The 19,405-nt window shown below is 46.7% G+C and overlaps 1 long non-coding RNA gene across 1 annotated transcript in view; it reads left to right on the top strand.

Moving 5' to 3' along the window:
* The first annotated feature begins 10,246 nt into the window (after positions 1–10,246).
* LOC143809999 (uncharacterized) overlaps positions 10,247–19,405 on the top strand; it is an 86,407-nt gene continuing 77,248 nt past the window's right edge. The window contains exon 1 of the long non-coding RNA XR_013222583.1: positions 10,247–10,263. This is a non-coding gene — a long non-coding RNA (uncharacterized LOC143809999). The remainder of the gene's footprint in view (positions 10,264–19,405) is intronic.

Here is a 19,405-nt window from a genome sequence, read left to right as displayed (position 1 = left end):
GAAAAATTTGCTGGGGAACGCAGTAAATTTGTTTATTTCCGTGAAGCTTGCAAACTATATTTCCGTATGCGCCCGATCTCCTCAGGTAATGAGGCTCAGCGTGTGGGCCTGGTGTTGTCATTGTTAAGCGGGGATCCCCAAGCATGGGCGTTTTCTTTGCCATCTGATTCTGCTGCATTTGACTCTGTGGAGAGTTTTTTTTCCTTTCTTGGAAATATTTACGATGAGCCAGACAGAATGGCTCTAGCAGAATCTAAGATACGCACTATTCGCCAGGGGGAGCAAGTTGCAGAGGATTATTGTTCTGAATTTCATCGCTGGGTGATCGATACACAGTGGAATGATTCAGCGCTGCGGAGTCAGCTTATTCATGGGGTTTCTGGAAGGGTTAAAAAAGCCCTTCTGATGTACGAGACTCCTACTTCTCTAGATTCCGCTATGAGTCTGATTGTCCGCATTGATCGCCGTTTGCGTCAGGGGGAGCATGAGACACCGCCTATGGGAGAGGGTTTAGGTTCATGTGTGGTTGCTGCAGGTGAGCCCACGGAGCCTATGCAAATCACTGGGGTGTCACATGTGAAGCGTCGAGCCCCTGAGCTCAGGAAGCAGGGAGCCTGTTTTTACTGCGGTAAGACAGGTCATTTTATTAACATCTGTCCTCTACTGTCTAAGAAAGACGCAACGGCGGAAAACTTCTAAGCTCAGAGGGTGTGGAGGAGACCAATCTGAGCTTATGTATATCCTCCATGGTGGTTTCTCAATGCATGCTCCCTGCTAAGGTTATAATCGCTGGCAGTGAGCTGCCAATTACTGTGTTTGTGGATAGTGGTTCAGCCACAAATCTCATTGATGAGGAGTTTGCGCGCACAGCAGGTTTTAGGATTGAAAAACTGCCTCATCCAATCCGCGTGGTCACCATCAATGCTGCTCCTCTCTCACAGGGGGAGATTACTGAATTTGTGGCTGAGGTGAAACCCAACATTGGGGTTCTACATTCCGAGCAGGTTACATGTAAGGTGCTCAGGAATCTTCCTGCTCAGGTGGTTTTGGGTTTTCCATGGTTGTCTATGCACAACCCGGTAATTGACTGGAAAACTCAGGACATAATTCAGTGGAGCGAATTCTGCCAGGAGAATTGCCTGGCCACATGTGTGTCTGCTGTGACTTCAAGCGTTCCGGAGTCACTTCTGGATTTTGTGGATGTGTTCTCTGAGAAGGGTTGTTCAGAGTTGCCGCCACATTGCCCTATGACTGTACTATCAGATTTAAACCAGGGGCCAAATTACCTAAAGCAAGGATGTTTAACATCTCCGGTCCGGAGAGACAAGCATTAAAGGATTACATTGCTGAAAGTTTGAGCAAAGGGCACATCAGGCCTTCATCCTCGCCTGTGGCAGCAGGGTTCTTCTTCGTGAAGAAGAAAGATGGCGGATTACGCCCGTGTTTGGATTTCATGGAATTGAACCAGATTATGGTTCGTGATCCATACCCTATGCCACTAATACCAGATTTGTTCAACCAGGTGGCAGGTGCTAAGTGGTTTACCAAGCTTGACCTCAGGGGGCGCACAACCTCATAAGAGTCCGTCAAGGTGATGAGTGGAAGACGGCTTTTAATACCCCTGAGGGTCATTTTGAAAATTTGGTGATGCCATTTGGGTTGACTAACGCACCTGCAGTGTTCCAACATTTCATTAATGATGTGTTTTCGCATGTTTTGGGGAAATTCGTTATCGTGTACCTAGATGACATTCTCATATACTCATATATTCTTGCGACCGTGATACTCATTTAGATCATGTCAGGCAGGTGTTACAGCTTCTCAGAGAGAATAAGCTGTATGCTAAACTTGAGAAATGTGTATTTTCTGTTCAAGAGTTGCCTTTCTTGGGTTATATTGTGTCTGCTTCTGGTTTTAAAATGGACGCCGCTAAGGTGCAAGCGGTGCTGCATTGGGAACGGCCTGATAACCTGAAAGCACTTCAGCGGTTCCTTGGGTTTTCTAACTACTTTAGGAAATTTATCAAGGATTTTTCCATCATTGCTAAACCGCTAACTGACATGACTAAAAAGGGTACCAATTTCTCCGTTTGGCCTGAGGCTGTAGTGCGCGCATTTGAATTTCTTAAGAACAGTTTTGTTTCGGCCCCCATTCTTGTGCAGCCAGACGTGTCGAAGCCTTTTGTTGTGGAGGTCGATGCGTCTGAGGTTGGTGTGGGGGCGGTGCTGTCACAAGGCTCATCTTTGAGTGATTTGCGTCCATGCGCCTATTTCTCCAAGAAACTGTCGTCCGCCGAATTTAACTACGATATCGGCAACAGGGAGTTGTTGGCAATCAAGTTGGCCTTTGAGGAATGGCAACACTTCTTGGAGGGGTCTGTACATCAGGTTACTGTTATTACCGATCATAAGAATCTGCTGTATTTGGAGTCAGCCAAGCGTCTGTCCCCCAGGCAGGCTCGCTGGGCATTGTTTTTCACGCGGTTCAATTTTGTTGTCACTTACAGACCGGGGTCTAAAAACACTAAGGCGGATGCTCTATCCAAGTGTTTTCCGGGGGGAGAACCTCGGGAGGATCCAGTACCCATCCTCCAAAAGGGTGTTGTGGTTTCGGCTCTCACTACCGAGGTTGAGGCTGAGATTGCCGAGGCTCAGGAGGAGGTACCATCTGAGCTTCCCATCAACAAATCTTTTGTACCGCTTCATCTCCGCCTAAAGGTTTTGGCGGAGCATCATGATGCTGTCCTGGCTGGCCACCCAGGGGTTAGAGGTACCTTGGAGTTGGTGTCATGTTGGTTTTGGTGGCCCAAGATCCGACAGGACGTGTTCTCATACGTGTCAGCTTGTACCACGTGCGCTAGGGCTAAGACGCCCCGCTCCCGTCCTGTTGGCACACTACTTCCTATTGAGGTACCTAGTAAGCCATGGACGGAAATCTCCATGGATTTCATCACTGATTTGCCCTCCTCAGCTGGGAACACGGTCATCTTGGTGATTGTTGATCGGTTTTCAAAAATGTCGCACTTTGTGTCTTTGCCTACGTTGCCTAACGCTAAGACTCTGGCTCAGGTATTTGTGCAGGAGGTGGTCAGACTTCATGGGGTTCCGTCCGACATCGTGTCTGATAGGGGTACTCAGTTTGTGGCAAAATTTTGGAAAGCATTTTGCTCACGGCTGGGGATCAAGTTGTCTCATTCTTCGGCGTTTCATCCTCAGTCAAATGGTCAGACTGAGCGTATGAACCAAAATTTGGAACAGTACTTACGCTGCTTTGTCTCTGATAACCAGGAGGAGTGGTCTACCTTTCTTCCTTTGGCTGAGTTTGCCATCAATAATCACCGCCAGGAGTCGTCTGGGGAGTCTCCGTTTTTTTGTGTTTACGGGCTACATCCTCAGTTTTGTACTTTGAGTCAGAGGGGCTCTTCCGGCGTTCCGGAGGAGGACCAGTTAGGAGCACAATTGTCATCAGTCTGGAGGAGAGTTAAACAGCGCCTGTTGAGTGTGGGTGCTAGGTACAAACGTGTGGCTGACAGTAGGCGTGTGCCAGGTCCAGACCTGAGTGTGGATGACTGGGTGTGGTTATCCACAAAAAACATAAGACTCAAAATACCATCCCTTAAATTGGGTCCACGGTTTATTGGTCCATTTAGGGTCACCGCCGTCATTAACCCAGTAGCGTACCGATTGGAGCTTCCTACGGTGTATAAGATACACAACGTGTTCCATAGGTCTCTTTTAACCCCTTAACGACCTTTGACGCATACGCTGCGTCATGAAAGTCGGTGCCAAAACGACCTATGACGCAGCGTATGCGTCATGGAATGATCGCGTCCCTGCAGATCGGGTGAAGGGGTTAACTCCTATTTTACCCGATCTGCAGGGAGAGAGGGAGTGGTGCTTCAGCCCAGGGGGGGTGGCTTCACCCCCCCGTGGCTACGATCGCTCTGATTGGCTGTTGAAAGTGAAACTGCCAATCAGAGCGATTTGTAATATTTCACCTAAAAAACTGGTGAAATATTACAATCCAGCCATGGCCGATGCTGCAATAACATCGGCCATGGCTGGAAATACTAAAGTGCCCCCCCCACACCCACCGATCGCCCCCCCAGTGCTCCGTTAGTCCTCCGGTCCCCTCCGTCCGCCTGCCGGCTCCCCCGTCCTGCTGTCCGCTCCCTCCTTGCTCAGATCCCCCCCCCTGTGCTCCGATCACCCCCCCTGTGCTCCGATCCACCCCCCCACCACCCCTTCATACTTACCGATCCTCCCGGTGTCCGGCCGTCTCCTCCCTGGGCGCCGCCATCTTGGAAAATGGCGGGCGCATGCTCAGTGCGCCCGCCGAATCTGCCAGTCGGCAGATTCCTTACAGGTACATTTTGATCGCTGTGGTAGGTTCTATCACAGCGATCAAAATAAAAAAAATAATAAATAACCCCCCCCCCCTTTATCACCCCCATAGGGACAATAATAAAATAAAGAATTTTTTTTTTTTTTCCACTAGGGTTAGGGTTAGAACTAGGGTTAGAACTAGGGGTAGGGTTAGGGGTAGGGTTAGGGTTACGGGTAGGGTTAGGGGTAGGGTTATGGCATGTGCACACAGAGCGGATCGGCCGCGGATCCGCAGCGGATCGGCCGCGGATCCGCAGCGGATCCGCAGCGGATCGGCAGCGGATTGGCAGCGGATCGGCAGCGGATTGGCCGCGGATCCGCAGCGGATCGGCCGCGGATCCGCCGCGGATCCGCCGCGGATCGGCAGCGGATCGGCAGCGGATCGGCAGCGGATCGGCAGCGGATCCGCAGCGGATCCGCAGCGGATCGGCCGCGGATTGGCAGCGGATCCGCAGCGGATTGGCAGCGGATCCGCAGCGGATTGGCCGCGGATCCGCAGCGGATTGGCAGCGGATTGGCAGCGGATTGGCCGCGGATCCGCAGCGGATTGGCAGCGGATCCGCAGCGGATTGGCCGCGGATCCGCAGCGGATTGGCAGCGGATTGGCCGCGGATCCGCAGCGGATTGGCCGCTGCGAATTCGAAGCAGTTTTCCATCAGGTTTACAGTACCATGTACACCTAAGGAAAACCAAATCCGCTGTGCCCATGGTGCGGAAAATTCCATGCAGAAACGCTGCGTTGTATTTTCCGCAGCATGTCAATTCTTTGTGCGGATTCCGCAGCGTTTTACACCTGTTCCTCAATAGGAATCCGCAGGTGAAATCCGCACAAAAAAACACTGGAAATCTGCTGTAAATCCGCAGGTAAAACGCAGTGCCTTTTACCTGCAGATTTTTCAAAAATCGTGCGGAAAAATCTCACACGAATCCGCAACGTGGGCACATAGCCTTAGTGTTAGGGTTGGAATTAGAGTTAGGGTTGGAATTAGGGCTAGGGTTTGAAATAGGGTTAAGATTAGGCTTGTGGTTAGGGTTACGGATAGGGTTAGGGGTGTGTTGGGGTTACAGTTGTGGTTAGGGTTGGGATTAGGGTTACGGTTGGGATTAGGGTTAGGATTAGGGTTGGAATTAGGGTTACGGGTGTGTTGCGGTTAGGGTTGTGGTTAGGGGTGTGTTGGGGTTAGGGTTGTGATTAGGGTTATGGCTACAGTTGGGATTAGGATTAGGGGTGTGTTGGGGTTAGTGTTGAAGTTAGAATTGAGGGGTTTCCACTGTTTAGGCACATCAGGGGTCTCCAAACGCAACATGGCGCCACCATTGATTCCAGCCAATCTTGCGTTCAAAAAGTCAAATGGTGCTCCCGCCCTTCCAAGCCCCGACGTGCGCCCAAACAGTGGTTTACCCCCACATTTGGGGTACCAGCGTACTCAGGACAAACTGGGCAACAACTGTGGTGGTCCAATTTCTCCTGTTACCCTTGCAAAAATAAAAAATTACTTGCTAAAACATAATTTTTGAGGAAAGAACAATTATTTTTTATTTTCACGGCTCTGCGTTATAAACTTCTGTGAAGCACTTGGGGGTTGAAAGTGCTCACCACACATCTAGATAAGTTCCTTCGGGGGTCTAGTTTCCAAAATGGGGTCACTTGTGGGGTGTTTCTACTGTTTAGGCACATCAGGGGCTCTGCAAATGCAATGTGACGCCCGCAGACCATTCCATCAAAGTCTGCATTTCAAATGTCACTACTTCCCTTCCGAGCCCTGACGTGCGCCCAAACAGTGGTTTACCCCCACATATGGGGTATCAGCGTACTCACAACAAACTGGGCAACAAATATTGGGGTCCAAATTCTCCTGTTACCCTTGTGAAAATAAAAAATTGCTTGCTAAAACATCTTTTTTGAGGAATGAAAAATGATTTTTTATTTTCACGGCTCTGCGTTGTAAACTTCTGTGAAGCACTTGGGGGTTGAACGTGCTCACCACACATCTAGATAAGTTCCTTGGGGGGTCTAGTTTCCAAAATGGGGTCACTTGTGGGGGGTTTCTACTGTTTAGGCATATCAGGGGCTCTGCAAACGTAACATGATGCCCGCAGACCATTCCATCAAAGTCTGCATTCCAAAACGTCACTACTTCCCTTCCGAGCCCCGGCATGTGCCCAAACAGTGGTTTACCCCCACATATGGGGTATCAGCGTACTCAGGAGAAACTGGACAACAACTTTTGGGGTCCAATTTCTCCTGTTACTCTTGCAAAAATAAAAAATTCTGGGCTAAAAAAATATTTTTGAGGAAAGGAAACACATTTATTATTTTCACGGCTCTGCATTATAAACTTCTGTGAAGCACTTGGGGGTTCAAAGTGCTCACCACACATCTAGATAAGTTCCCTTGGGGGTCTAGTTTCCAAAATGGAGTCACTTGTGGGGAGTTCCTACTGTTTAGGCACATCAGGGGCTCTGCAAACGCAACATGATGCCCGCAGAGCATTCCATCAAAGTCTGCATTTCAAAATGTCACTACTTCCCTTCCGAACCCCGACGTGTGCCAAAACAGTGGTTTACCCCCACATATGGGGTATCAGCGTACTCAGGAGAAACTGGACAACAACTTTTGGGGTCCAATTTCTCCTGTTACTCTTGCAAAAATAAAAAAATTCTGGGCTAAAAAAATATTTTTGAGGAAAGGAAACACATTTTTTATTTTCACGGCTCTGCGTTATAAACTTCTGTGAAGCACTTGGGGGTTCAAAGTGCTCACCACACATCTAGATTAGTTCCTTGGGAGGTCTAGTTTCCAAAATGGGGTCACTTGTGCGGGAGCTCCAATGTTTAGGCACACAGGGGCTCTCCAAACGCGACATGGTGTCCGCTAATGATTGGAGCTAATTTTCCATTCAAAAAGCCAAATGGCGTGCCTTCCCTTCCGAGCCCTGCCGTGCGCCCAAACAGTGGTTTACCCCCACATATGGGGTATCATCGTACTCAGGACAAACTGGACAACAACATTTGGGATCCAATTTCTCCTATTACCCTTGGGAAAATAAAAAATTCTGGGCTAAAAATCATTTTTGAGGAAAGAAAAATTATTTTTTTATTTTCACGGCTCTGCGTTATAAACTTCTGTGAAGCACCTGGAGGTTATAAGTGCTCACTATGCATCTAGATAAGTTCCTTGGGGGGTCTAGTTTCCAAAATGGGGTCACTTGTAGGGGAGCTCCAATGTTTAGGCACACAGGGGCTCTCCAAACGCGACATGGTGTCCGCTAACGATTGGAGCTAATTTTCCATTCAAAAAGTCAAATGGCACGCCTCCCTTTCCGAGCCTTGCCGTGCACCCAAACAGTGGTTTACCCCCACATATGAGGTATCGGCATACTCAGGAGAAATTGCCCAACAAATTTTAGGATCCATTTTATCCTGTTGCCCATGTGAAAATGAAAGAATTGAGGCTAAAAGAAATTTTGTGTGAAAAAAAAGTACTTTTTCATTTTTGCGGATCAATTTGTGAAGCACCTGGGGGTTTAAAGTGCTCACTATGCCTCTAGATGAGTTCCTTGGGGGGTCTAGTTTCCAAAATGGGGTCACTTGTGGAGGAGCTCCAATGTTTAGGCACACAGGGGCTTTCCAAACGCGACATGGTGTCCGCTAACGATGGAGATAATTTTTCATTCAAAAAGTCAAATGGCGCTCCTTCCCTTCCGAGCCTTACCATGTGCCCAAACAGTGGTTTACCCCCACATGTGAGGTATTGGTGTACTCAGGAGAAATTGCCCAACAAAATTTAGGATCCATTTTATCCTGTTGCCCATGTGAAAATGAAAAAATTGAGGCTAAAATAATTTTTTTGTGAAAAAAAAGTACTTTTTCATTTTTTCGGATCAATTTGTGAAGCACCTGGGGGTTTAAAGTGCTCACTATGCTTCTAGATAAGTTCCTTGGGGGGTCTAGTTTCCAAAATGGGGTCACTTGTGGGGGAGCTCCAATGTTTAGGCACACAGGGGCTCTCCAAACGTGACATGGTGTGGGCTAAAGATTGGAGCCAATTTTTCATTCAAAAAGTCAAATGGCGCTCCTTCCCTTCCGAGCCCTGCCGTGCGCCCAAACAGTGGTTTACCCCCACATATGAGGTATCAGCGTACTCAGGACAAATTGGACAACAACGTCCGTGGTCCAGTTTCTCCTTTTACCGCTGGGAAAATAAAAAAATTGTTGCTAAAAGATCATTTTTGTGACTAAAAAGTTAAATGTTCATTTTTTACTTCCATGTTGCTTCTGCTGCTGTGAAACACCTGAAGGGTTAATAAACTTCTTGAATGTGGTTTTGAGCACCTTGAGGGGTGCAGTTTTTAGAATGGTGTCACTTTTGGGTATTTTCAGCCATATAGAACCCTCAAAATGACTTCAAATGTGAGGTGGTCCCTAAAAAAAATGGTTTTGTAAATTTTGTTGTAAAAATAAGAAATCACTGGTCAAATTTTAACCCTTATAACTTCCTAGCAAAAAAAAAAAATGTTTCCAAAATTGTGCTGATGTAAAGTAGACATGTGGGAAACGTTATTTATTAACTATTTTGTGTCACATAACTCTCTGGTTTAACAGAATAAAAATTCAAAATGTGAAAATTGCGAAATTTTCAAATTTTTTGCCAAATTTCCGTTTTTTTCACAAATAAACTCAGAAATTATCGACCTAAATTTACCACTAACATGAAGCCCAATATGTCACGAAAAAACAATCTCAGAATCGCTAGGATCCGTTGAAGCGTTCCTGAGTTATTACCTCATAAAGGGACACTGGTCAGAATTTCAAAAAACGGCAAGGTCATTAAGGCCAAAATAGGCTGGGTCATGAAGGGGTTAAAGAAGGTGGTGGGTTCTGTGGACACGGCGCCTATGCCACCTCCAGTCTTAGTGGATGGTAATTTGGAATTTGAAGTCTCCAAGGTGGTTGACTCTCGTGTAGTGCGCCGCACTTTACAGTACTTGGTACACTGGTGTGGTTATGGGCCTGAGGAGAGGTCCTGGGAACCAGCCTCGGACATTCATGCGGATCGGCTGGTCAGGTTTTTTCACCGTCGCAATCCGGACAAGCCGGGTCCTATAAGCCGTGAGGGCCCTGGGGTCCCTCGTAGAAGGTGGGGTACTGTCATGTCGGACGCTGTTCAGACCAGGTCGTTCGACAGACAGCGGTAATTCCGCTTTTGACCACTATGTGCTCATTTGCGTCGGCTAGATTTTATCTAGCTGGTCCGGGGTTAATTTACCTGATGCTCGGATTGGAAGCTGGGCCATGCCCATTGCCTTTAAATAGTTCTCCTGGAGTGGTGAGCTAGAAGTTGGAGTATCGTTGCTGGTGGTGTATTTCCCTTTGTCTTATTTACTCCTTCCTATATTTGTATTTATTTTGCCCTGCGCATTTATAGTGTATTCCTGAGTGACTGCGGCGTGGTGTATATTTTCCGTTATCCTTGTCTGTTCTAACTGTGGGTATTGGTGTATGATCTTTTCACTGGGTGGTGTGCGGTGGTTTCAGCCTAGGGTTGAAACAGGAGACAGGGCGAGGGTCGAGGCCTAGACATGCACACCATCAGTGTAAACTCTAGGTAGAGGGTGAGTCAGGATTTCCCCTAGTCTGAGGGAAATTGCAGGGGCCCGGCTTATTAGCTCTTGCCCACCTAGTCTCCCCGTGACATTAAGGGGTTAAGGTGTTATTGTTTAAATTATTGTAATAAACATTTGAGGTCTTCTTGTGCTTTGTAATCCAACTGATGCTAACAAGAGGTACCCTCCTTTATTCTGTAGGTTTCCTGTCCTTGAGGGGCGGATCCCCCCTCTCCATGGTACTGTCATGGATTCTGAAAAATCCCATTACCGTTAAGTATCTAGGTCTTTCATGTGTACTATTAAGTTATGAAATAAAAATTAAAGTGACAGTTATTCTTTAACAACCAATATCATAGGCATTTTAATGAACCTCTAAACCAATTTATTAACAAACCAATTTAAACAATTAGATGAAAGGCTTAAAACGTCGAAAGCTAATCCACAGATTCCAGCAATGCAGCTATATTTAGTACAGTGAAATATAGAAACAACAAGTTTGGATTTGACAAAAGTTTCCAAAAATATCAAGATCTGTTGTTTTTTTTGATAAATGACGTATGCACTGAATGAGTGCATAAAAAAATTAATACCCAGAAACAGATAACACAGTGCCCCTATGAGAGAGGATGAAACTGAGTAGATCTTCTGTTCCATATTGTTCGGTAGGAGCGTTATCCTGGGGTGTACAGCTGCACCATATGAATAGTGTCTTATACTGGGTAATGCATATCAGGTACATGAGGATGCATGTAACCTATATCACACTAGTCGAAATTACAGATTTATGAGGCAGTTTGAATAATCTTCCTCCTGAAATGTATTACTACTTGATACAGACTTACTACAGTTGAGAAATCAAAACTTGCAAACTAGGGGAATTATTCTTTTAATTTGTGCTTTCAACATTTCTGTGATAATGCTCTTCTCCACAGTGGAGGCAAATTTTTGGCATAGAGAGGGAAAAAACCCACATTACCTCCCTTATCATTCTTAATAAAGGAATTATTTAGATACCTATTGCTTGTGTAATAGGATATGTCTTCTGACTTTGCAGGGGGGTGCACTTCCTTTAAGATGAATGCAAATTGTGACTGGGGGCACTTAGTGCCTATACGTCATCATTTTTTATTTTGTTATATAATTACCAATTTCCTGTGTCGCCCTCTTTTGGGGCCCTGGTGAGGATTCCCTTCGCAAAATTTTTGTTGTTCATTGTGATCCTATGGCATAGGGATGCCTGGAATAAGGGGCTAGCAAAGAGTAAACACGCTCATTTGAGTGTTGCAGGAATAAACTGTGAGAGAGATCAGCGCATTAGGGTCTTATCCGATGGACACAAATTTCATTTAAGTGGTACACTTGTGGTTATGTCCTGAGGAGGAGGTCATTTGAACCTTGAAAGGTGTTGAATTAAACCACTTTTGTTTATTTGAACACCTTGACTCTTTAAGTATGTGCACACGTCAGGATTTCTTGCAGAAATTTCCTGAAGAAAACCGGAAATTTTCTGCAAGAAATCCGCATTTTTTTTTTTTTGCGTTTTTTCCCCATTTTTTTAGCGTTTTTTTTAGCATTTTGCAAGCGAAATTAGCTTGCAGAATGCTAAAGTTTTCCAAGCGATCTGTAGCATCTCTTGGAAAACTGACTGACAGGTTGGTCACACTTGTCAAACATAGTGTTTGACAAGTGTGACCAACTTTTTACTATAGATGCTGCCTATGCAGCATCAATAGTAAAAGATAGAATGTTTAAAAAAAATAAAAAAAATGGTTATACTCACCTGCAGACAGCCGATCTCCTCAGCGGCGTCCGTTCCTATAGATGGTGTGTGTGTGCAGGACCTTCGATGACGTCGCGGTCACGTGAGCGGTCACATGAGCAGTCACGCGACCAATTACAAGACCGCGACGTCATCGCAGGTCCTTCACACACACCATCTATAGGAATGGAAGTGGCAGCATGCACCGCTGAGAGGCGGGAAGACTCCGGGGCCATCGAAGGTGAGTATATCACTATTTTTTATTTTAATTCTTTCTTTTTTACCAATTATATGGTGCCCAGTCCGTGGAGGAGAGTCTCCTCTCCTCCACCCTGGGTACCAACCGCACATAATCTGCTTACTTCCCGCATGGTGTGCATAGCCCCATGCGGAAAGTAAGCAGATCAATGCATTCCTAGGTGTGCGGAATCCCCGCAATTCCGCAAATTTAATGAACATGCTGCTTTTTTTTCCGCGATGCGATTTTTTCGCGGAAAAAAATGCAACTTTTGCACAAGAAATGCGGAATACACTGTAAATAATAGGAGGCATATGTAAGCGTTTTTTTTGCTTTTTTTTGCGTTTTTATCACGTTTTTATAGCGAAAAAATGCGAAAAAAACGCGAAAAATACTGAACTTGTGCATATGGCCTAACATTATCGGCAGCGCAGACTAAATCCACAAAATCCTCTATCTTGCCATCTGAGTGTTGCGACATAGGAGAGGTGCTAAAGGGCTGTATTTTATGGGGATAGCCCCATCTCTTATGTTTACCTCACATAGTGCTGTGAGTGTGGACTTGCCGCCCTGATGTGATGTTTGCATGTCCCTGCCAGTCAATGCATTCCATCCACCACAAACAATGTTCATGTTCCCGGAAGTGACGTCACTGCAAGCATGAAGGGTGGCAATTTTGATGTAAAGCAGCGCGATGCCTGACACTGCCACACAGTTGTCTTGAGGGAACGGCAAGCAGTGGTATGGTGCTGGGATGGTTGGATTAATTGAACAAGACTCCCCTGAAGAATATTTTTCCAGAGGAAATGCATTGGGAGCAGCTCACATCGCATCTAGTAGCAATAGTAACACTTGCGGGGTCATGTGAGATCCAGCTATCTAACTCCGGAGCTTCATTTTTGTCACGAACGGACATGACTTAGCTTACTTAGCTTTCACTCCCATGTTGCCAGGCCACGACGATGTGGGGCATGCATCCCAGGAGGTAATAGAATGTGGTCCCACTGGACCACAAAGGGGAACCCGGTCCTACGTGGACTAGGGAAGGGCAACGACCGGGGTCTGTGGTAGCTGAGCATGTGGGCAAGGTGGTGACATGCAGGACTAGATGACACTGCACTACTTCAAGTAAGAAGAAAGATAAAGTTTACTACATAAAATCATCATACAGAACACAAGACATAACAATGCTAGGCTTACGATTCTGCACATCAAGCAGGGGTGATCATCACAGGACAGCAGATGTCAGATTATGGCAAAAGGTCATCACGGGTTGATGCCGTCCAGGGTCATCTGGCACAGGCATATCAGGAGAATCTCTCTCTCAGGCCTCAGGCGTAGCACAGGCACAACAGGAGAACATCAGACACCGCCCTCGGAGAGACATCATCACTGGATGGACCCAAGGGAACAGGCCGGACATCAGGACACAAGCAAAACACAGACAGCACAGATCCAGGAACACCGACATGTAAGCTCAATACATCGGCTGGTCAGATCCAGGACACACAGGCAGAGTCGTCACCGAGGAACACGAGTAGACTGGAGACTCCCCAGAAACACAGAGGAGGACCACAGACTGGATATCTGGATACAGGCTGGACATCTAGGACAAAGGCAGGACATCTGGACTCTGGACAACAGACACGGCTCCAGGCAGGGAATGTGAGGACACAGGCAGGACATCAGAGACACCGACAGAAGATCAGGGAAGACTCCAGGCACCAGACGACAGTAATCAGGCTCCAGGAACCAGGCAGCGGTCATCGGGCTCCAGGAACAAGGCAGCGGTTGTCAGGCTCCAGGCACCAGGCAGTGGTCGTCAGGCTCCATTCACCAGGCAGCGGTTGTCAGGTTCCGAAGAATGGACACGGCCTAGAAAGGAACTCAAGTGGTATGGTGCAAGCATCGCAGCATCAGACTGGAGCTGGACGGAGCTAGAACCGCATAGTAGGCTGAGCACAGCGTAGTAGAAGCTCCGCAGGAATACCGTACTCCATCTTCAGAAGACGAACACAGGTTTATTTTCAAGACACAGGTTACAGGACACTCACAGTCACTGGATACATTGTTCAAGACACAGAAGGACTTCAACAATATCACACACCAGGAATCCAAATTCAAGGCAAGGACTTTGGTACAAACACCTAGACAGGATGGGTCAAGGGACAAAGACATCAGCTTTCCTAGAACTGATAGCAGGCAGAACAGGAGCTGAAGACCAGGCAGACCAAGAGTAACATGGAGGACCAAACACACAAGGCTAGGTTCAGAAACCTAATGAGAAGCTCTGGCACAGGCATATCAGGAGAACCTCTCTTTCAGGCCTCAAGCGTAGCACAGGCACAGCAGGAGAACATCAGATACTGCCCTCGGAGAGAGGTCATCACGGGATGGACCCCAAGGAATAGGCCGGACATCGGGACACAAGCAAAACACGTACAGCACGGATCCAGGAACACCGAAACGGAAGCTCAAAGTCATGCAGCAGCAGTAGGGGACCTTGCAACCCGTGGATAGCTTCCACTGTGGCAGCCAGGGACACGCACATGCGGATGGTCGTGCAGCAGAGCAAAGACATTACAACACATGTACGACTATGCAGCAGAGTAGGGAACTGAGAAGCATAAGGTAACAGTCTACAGTATCCCAGCTGACTAGGGGGAAGGGAGCAAAGGGTAAAAGCACAGACATGCAGAGTAACGCCGGGGAAACAAGGTACAAACACACCGGCGTTGAAATTTTGATTGAGAGTGTTCCAATCATTTATTTATATATAATTGAGAATGACTATGTACTCTCACCCTTTGACAGGAGTATTTATATTGCACGACTGACCTACATAGTCATAGTGGGTGTGTTCATCACGATATATGTTGGTCAGTGAAATGGATGTAGCACTTACAGGATTTTGTATTTTTGATTTGTAGGTGATGTGATTATTGCACTGTCTTTGCACTTTAAGTCAGGCAGGACTAAATTTAGGTATCAGTTTTGTAGGTTTATTTGATCATAGAGTAAAAGTTAAGTTTTAGGTTACCTTACCTCACTTGCTACAGTATTTTGACATATAGGTGGTTTCAATACATTACCCATTGCTATTATTAATTACATATTGTCTATATTAAAAGTACAGACAGACAAAAAGAAAACATGGACATTTTACTGATGACCATACCCTACAAACTCTGGAACCAGTAGTGGTAACCATCAAAAGTCAATGAATCTGGAAGTGACTGTTAGTAGAAATGTGTTACAAATTACAAATATAATTCAACATATTTGTTTATATGTAAACCAATTGTTATAAATGACGAGGGTTACTCATAGGTATTTTACTAAGTCACCATCACTGCTCAGATTTTTGACTGTTTCTAGACCACTAAGGGTATGTGTCCACGTTCAGGATTGCATCAGGATTTGGTCAGGATTTTACATCAGTATTTGTAAGCCAAAACCAGGAGTGGGTGATAAATACAGAAGTGGTGCATATGTTTCTATTATACTTTTCCTCTAATTGTTCCACTGCTGGTTTTGGCTTACAAATACTGAGGTAAAATCCTGACCAAATCCTGATGCAATCCTGAACGTGGACACATACCCTAAGCGAAGTATGCTGTGAGTGGCGTAAATAAGTTTAACGTACACAGTGTCACAATGATTCCATAAGGATGGAACAGGTGCTGCACGTGTGGGTGGTCAAAGGAAGGAGAAACTCACCATGCTGTCAATTATCAGCATTAGCCTTGAAGTCCTAATTAGTTCTGTTTGTGCAGTGTCTCAATTACTTCCAGTCCTGCTCTTGGCTACAATAAGTTTCTGGACCACTTATGGCAGGAGCATAGGCTTTAATGCACACTGATAAAGCAGTTAGGTCTTAATGACTAATATCTTTCACATTGGACTCCAATTTACTCACTTGGGAATCCTATCATTTTGGGATTCCTACTGTTCTCTTTTCCTGCCTTTTAAGAGTAAATAGAAAAGTTATCTTCCCATTCTACTTGTTAGTAATGTACTATGAAATAAAGCCACTGAATCCATTAGTGTTAACTGTTTAATATAATCTATTCCTTCTACTTCATGCACACAATGTACTGTAATATAGAAGAATTCCATGGCAAGCCATACCGTGTGATAAGTCATCATCAAGCCCTACAGGTTAAAAAAAAATTCTTCTCTATGGTATACTGTATATTGTTTGTGGTATCCAAATGTAAGTGCAGTTTTAACACTTTCCTATAAAGTAAAATAAAGTATGACAACCTTTACGTGACCAGATGATGCCAAATAGACTTTTTTACCTTATGCTATATATCTAAACACATAATCTGATGAGCACACTGAGCATAATGGGAACAGAGACTTAGGGCTTACTTAGATGCTCGTTCGTCAGGTGTGATGATTTTTAACAGGCTTAAAGCACCATTTTTTTATTTTAGTGCTGGAGTGGTGCCACTAATGTAAGTTGACTACCCCCAGTATTATACTTACCAGCAGACATCTTTTATCTACACCACTCCAGGCATCGCTCCAATGTTTGCTGGGCAAGTCAGAAGTCACAAATCAATGTAAGTCTACAGGTCAGGCTAAGGCTCTCAGACTTACATTTAGAGCTTGTGACCAATACCTCTGACTTCTGGTCAGTTAGAAGTTGTGGTCACAAGATAACACAATGGGAATGGAGCTGGAAAAAGCAGAAGATGGCGGCTGGTAAGTATAATACTAGGGTCAGAGAACTTACATTAGTGACACCACTCCAGTGCTGAAATAATTAAAAAATTGTTGGAGTGGTGCTTTAAAAATCATTGTTATCAGCAGTGTCGACTGATGAAGTGCTGAAGACCACATGACATTCTATGCGCACTTATTTGTACGTAGTACATTGAACAATCAGTCTAAAGAGGTCATTAAAAAACTGATTTAGGCTAGTTTCACACTTGCATAGGGAAGAGCCGCGGAGGGCTGCGTAGTTCCTCCATTAAGCCCCGCCCACTGCCGCACCTCTTCCATTCAGCTTCCCTTAGTCGGCATGTGTCCTGCGTACCTATCTTTAACATTGGGTACGCAGGCCATGCAAATGTATGCGGATGCCTCTGCATGCGTCGTTTTGACGCTGCGTCAAACTGTGCCGAACGCAACTGTTAGGGCTAGCGGAACGCACCAAATAATTAGGAAGATGGTATAAGGTGCGTTTGCAGCCCTGGGTCCACCGTGCAGAGACGGAACCTGCTGCTCAGTAATGACAGACTATATGGCGGTATAATGTTGATACACACACGGGTTAGCTTTACCCGGTTAGAAGGAAGCGAACCCTGTTGCGTCACAGGGCCGCAGTACCGCACAAAGAGCGCAAGCAAGGAGTAAGAGAACTCTATCCCAACACTCGGAAAGAGTTCCTCTAGACCTCTTGCGCTCGACACCTCTACTGGGGTGTCAGAGTTAAATAGAAACAATAATTAAATGTACAAGAGTGCGTGCAATGCCGCTCTGGCGGACGCCACTAACCACCCAGACTTGGGTCAGGAAAGCGCTCTATTAGCTCACTGCACCACACTGGCGGTCACTGCAATCAGACGCAGTATCGTGTGTTAGGTGCAGGTAGCCCTGTCGGGCACTAGATAGCAAGCATCCACCATTCGCAAGCAGTCAACAACTCTAGGAAGGGGCATGATTAAAGAGCGACAGTCACGCATCTACACACACACTTTTTCAAGCAGCCATGCAATCCTTTTATAGCAGCAGTGCTACGGGACATTCCAGATGGTACAATAGGAGCCGCAACAGGACCTGAGCATGTGACCCCTGACCTCCAATGGGAGGTCGTCCCGTGGGCATGCTCAGTATGGGAATAGCAGGACTTAGTCCCAGAAAGACCTGCTCGCTGATGATTAGTGCTGGCTATTAAGGCAGAGCCTGGAAGGGCAGCAGTAACCAGTCGCACAGTATCAGCTTGAGCCTGACACTGGGACCGACGTCTCCGCTGAGCAGGCTCCACTGTGGCTGGAGAAGAATGGGAGACCGCAGCGGAGATTGTTCGAGATTCCCCCTGTGTAGAGGCGGGAACTTGACACCTAACATTACCCCCCTTCCTTGGACCTCGCTACGCTCAAAGGCAGCAATGAGCTGCGGAGCTCGAATGTGCTCAGCAGGCTCCCAGGACCTGTCCTCTGGGCCATAACCCTTCCAATCCACCAAATAAAATGTTTTACCACCTTACACCCCAAGATAGTGTTCACCTTGTAATCGTCCGTAGTCGAACCCGATGTCCCAGCAGATGACTCGGAAAACCGGGACATGTGTACGGGCTTTAAGAGGGACACATGAAAGGTGTCGGTGATACTGTACCTAGGCATGGAGGAAGGGCCAGATGGTAGACCACAGGGTTAACCTGTTCCAGGACCTTGAAGGGACCCAAGTAGCGAGGTACAAACTTAGTGGACTCAACTCGCAGCCTGATGTAATGGGTGGAGAGCCACACTAAATCACCAGGAGCAAAGGTCGGAGCGGGGAGCTGTTGTGCTTCGACGGATGACCTCATTCTCTCCTTGGAGGCCCGGATGGCATCCTGAGTGCGGTCCCAAATGTCCCATGCCTCCACAGCCCAATTTGCCACCCTGGAGTCGGCGGAAGACACAGGCATAGGCACAGGAACCCGCGGATGCTGACCGTAGTTAAGGAGGAATGGGGTCTGCCCAGTGGAGTCGGCTACGGCGTTGTTCAGCGCAAACTCCGCCCATGGTAGCAAGGATGCCCAGTCATCCTGCCTGCCTGAAACAAAATGTTGCAGATATGTGACCATGGTCTGGTTGGCCCTCTCTACCAACCCATTCGTCTCGGGATGGTATGCTGAAGAGAGATTCAACTCGATGCTGAGTAGACGACAAAACTCTCTCCAGAACCGAGACGCAAACTGGGGACCCCAATCACTGACAATTCCAGTCCAGCATACTATAAAATGTGTTTTATAAACAAAGCTGCCAGGGCCCATGCAGAAGGTAGCCGTGGAAGCGGCACCAAGTGCACCATTTTAGAAAAATGGTCGGTGATTACCCAAATGATGGTGCAGCCACGGGACTTGGGTAAGCCTACCACAAAGTCCATCCCGACCATCTCCCAGGGCTTGTAACCCAGCTGACCATTGTTGAGAAGACTTATTCTTGGCGCAGGATACTAAGGAAATCCTGAAAACATGACCTGTTGGTGGCTCTTGAGGACCGGAGTTGGGGAACACTGGTCTAGAGAGACCAGAGAGAGCAGATGTCGAGTAGAGACAGGAAAGGAGCAGAGGAGAGATTTAGGGCTAAGGGAGACTGCGAGTGGGCCTCCTGTGAGCCAGAGCGCGGAGACCAGGTACCGGGAGCCCAAGGCTGTGGGGAGCTGCAAACCCCATAGCAGAACCAGAGGGCATAGG

The sequence above is a fragment of the Ranitomeya variabilis genome, chromosome 2, assembly GCF_051348905.1.
Source record: "Ranitomeya variabilis isolate aRanVar5 chromosome 2, aRanVar5.hap1, whole genome shotgun sequence".
NCBI classification, from domain to species: domain Eukaryota; kingdom Metazoa; phylum Chordata; class Amphibia; order Anura; family Dendrobatidae; genus Ranitomeya; species Ranitomeya variabilis.
Note: the sequence above shows the minus strand (reverse complement) of the source record. Positions and strands in the feature narration are given on the sequence as shown.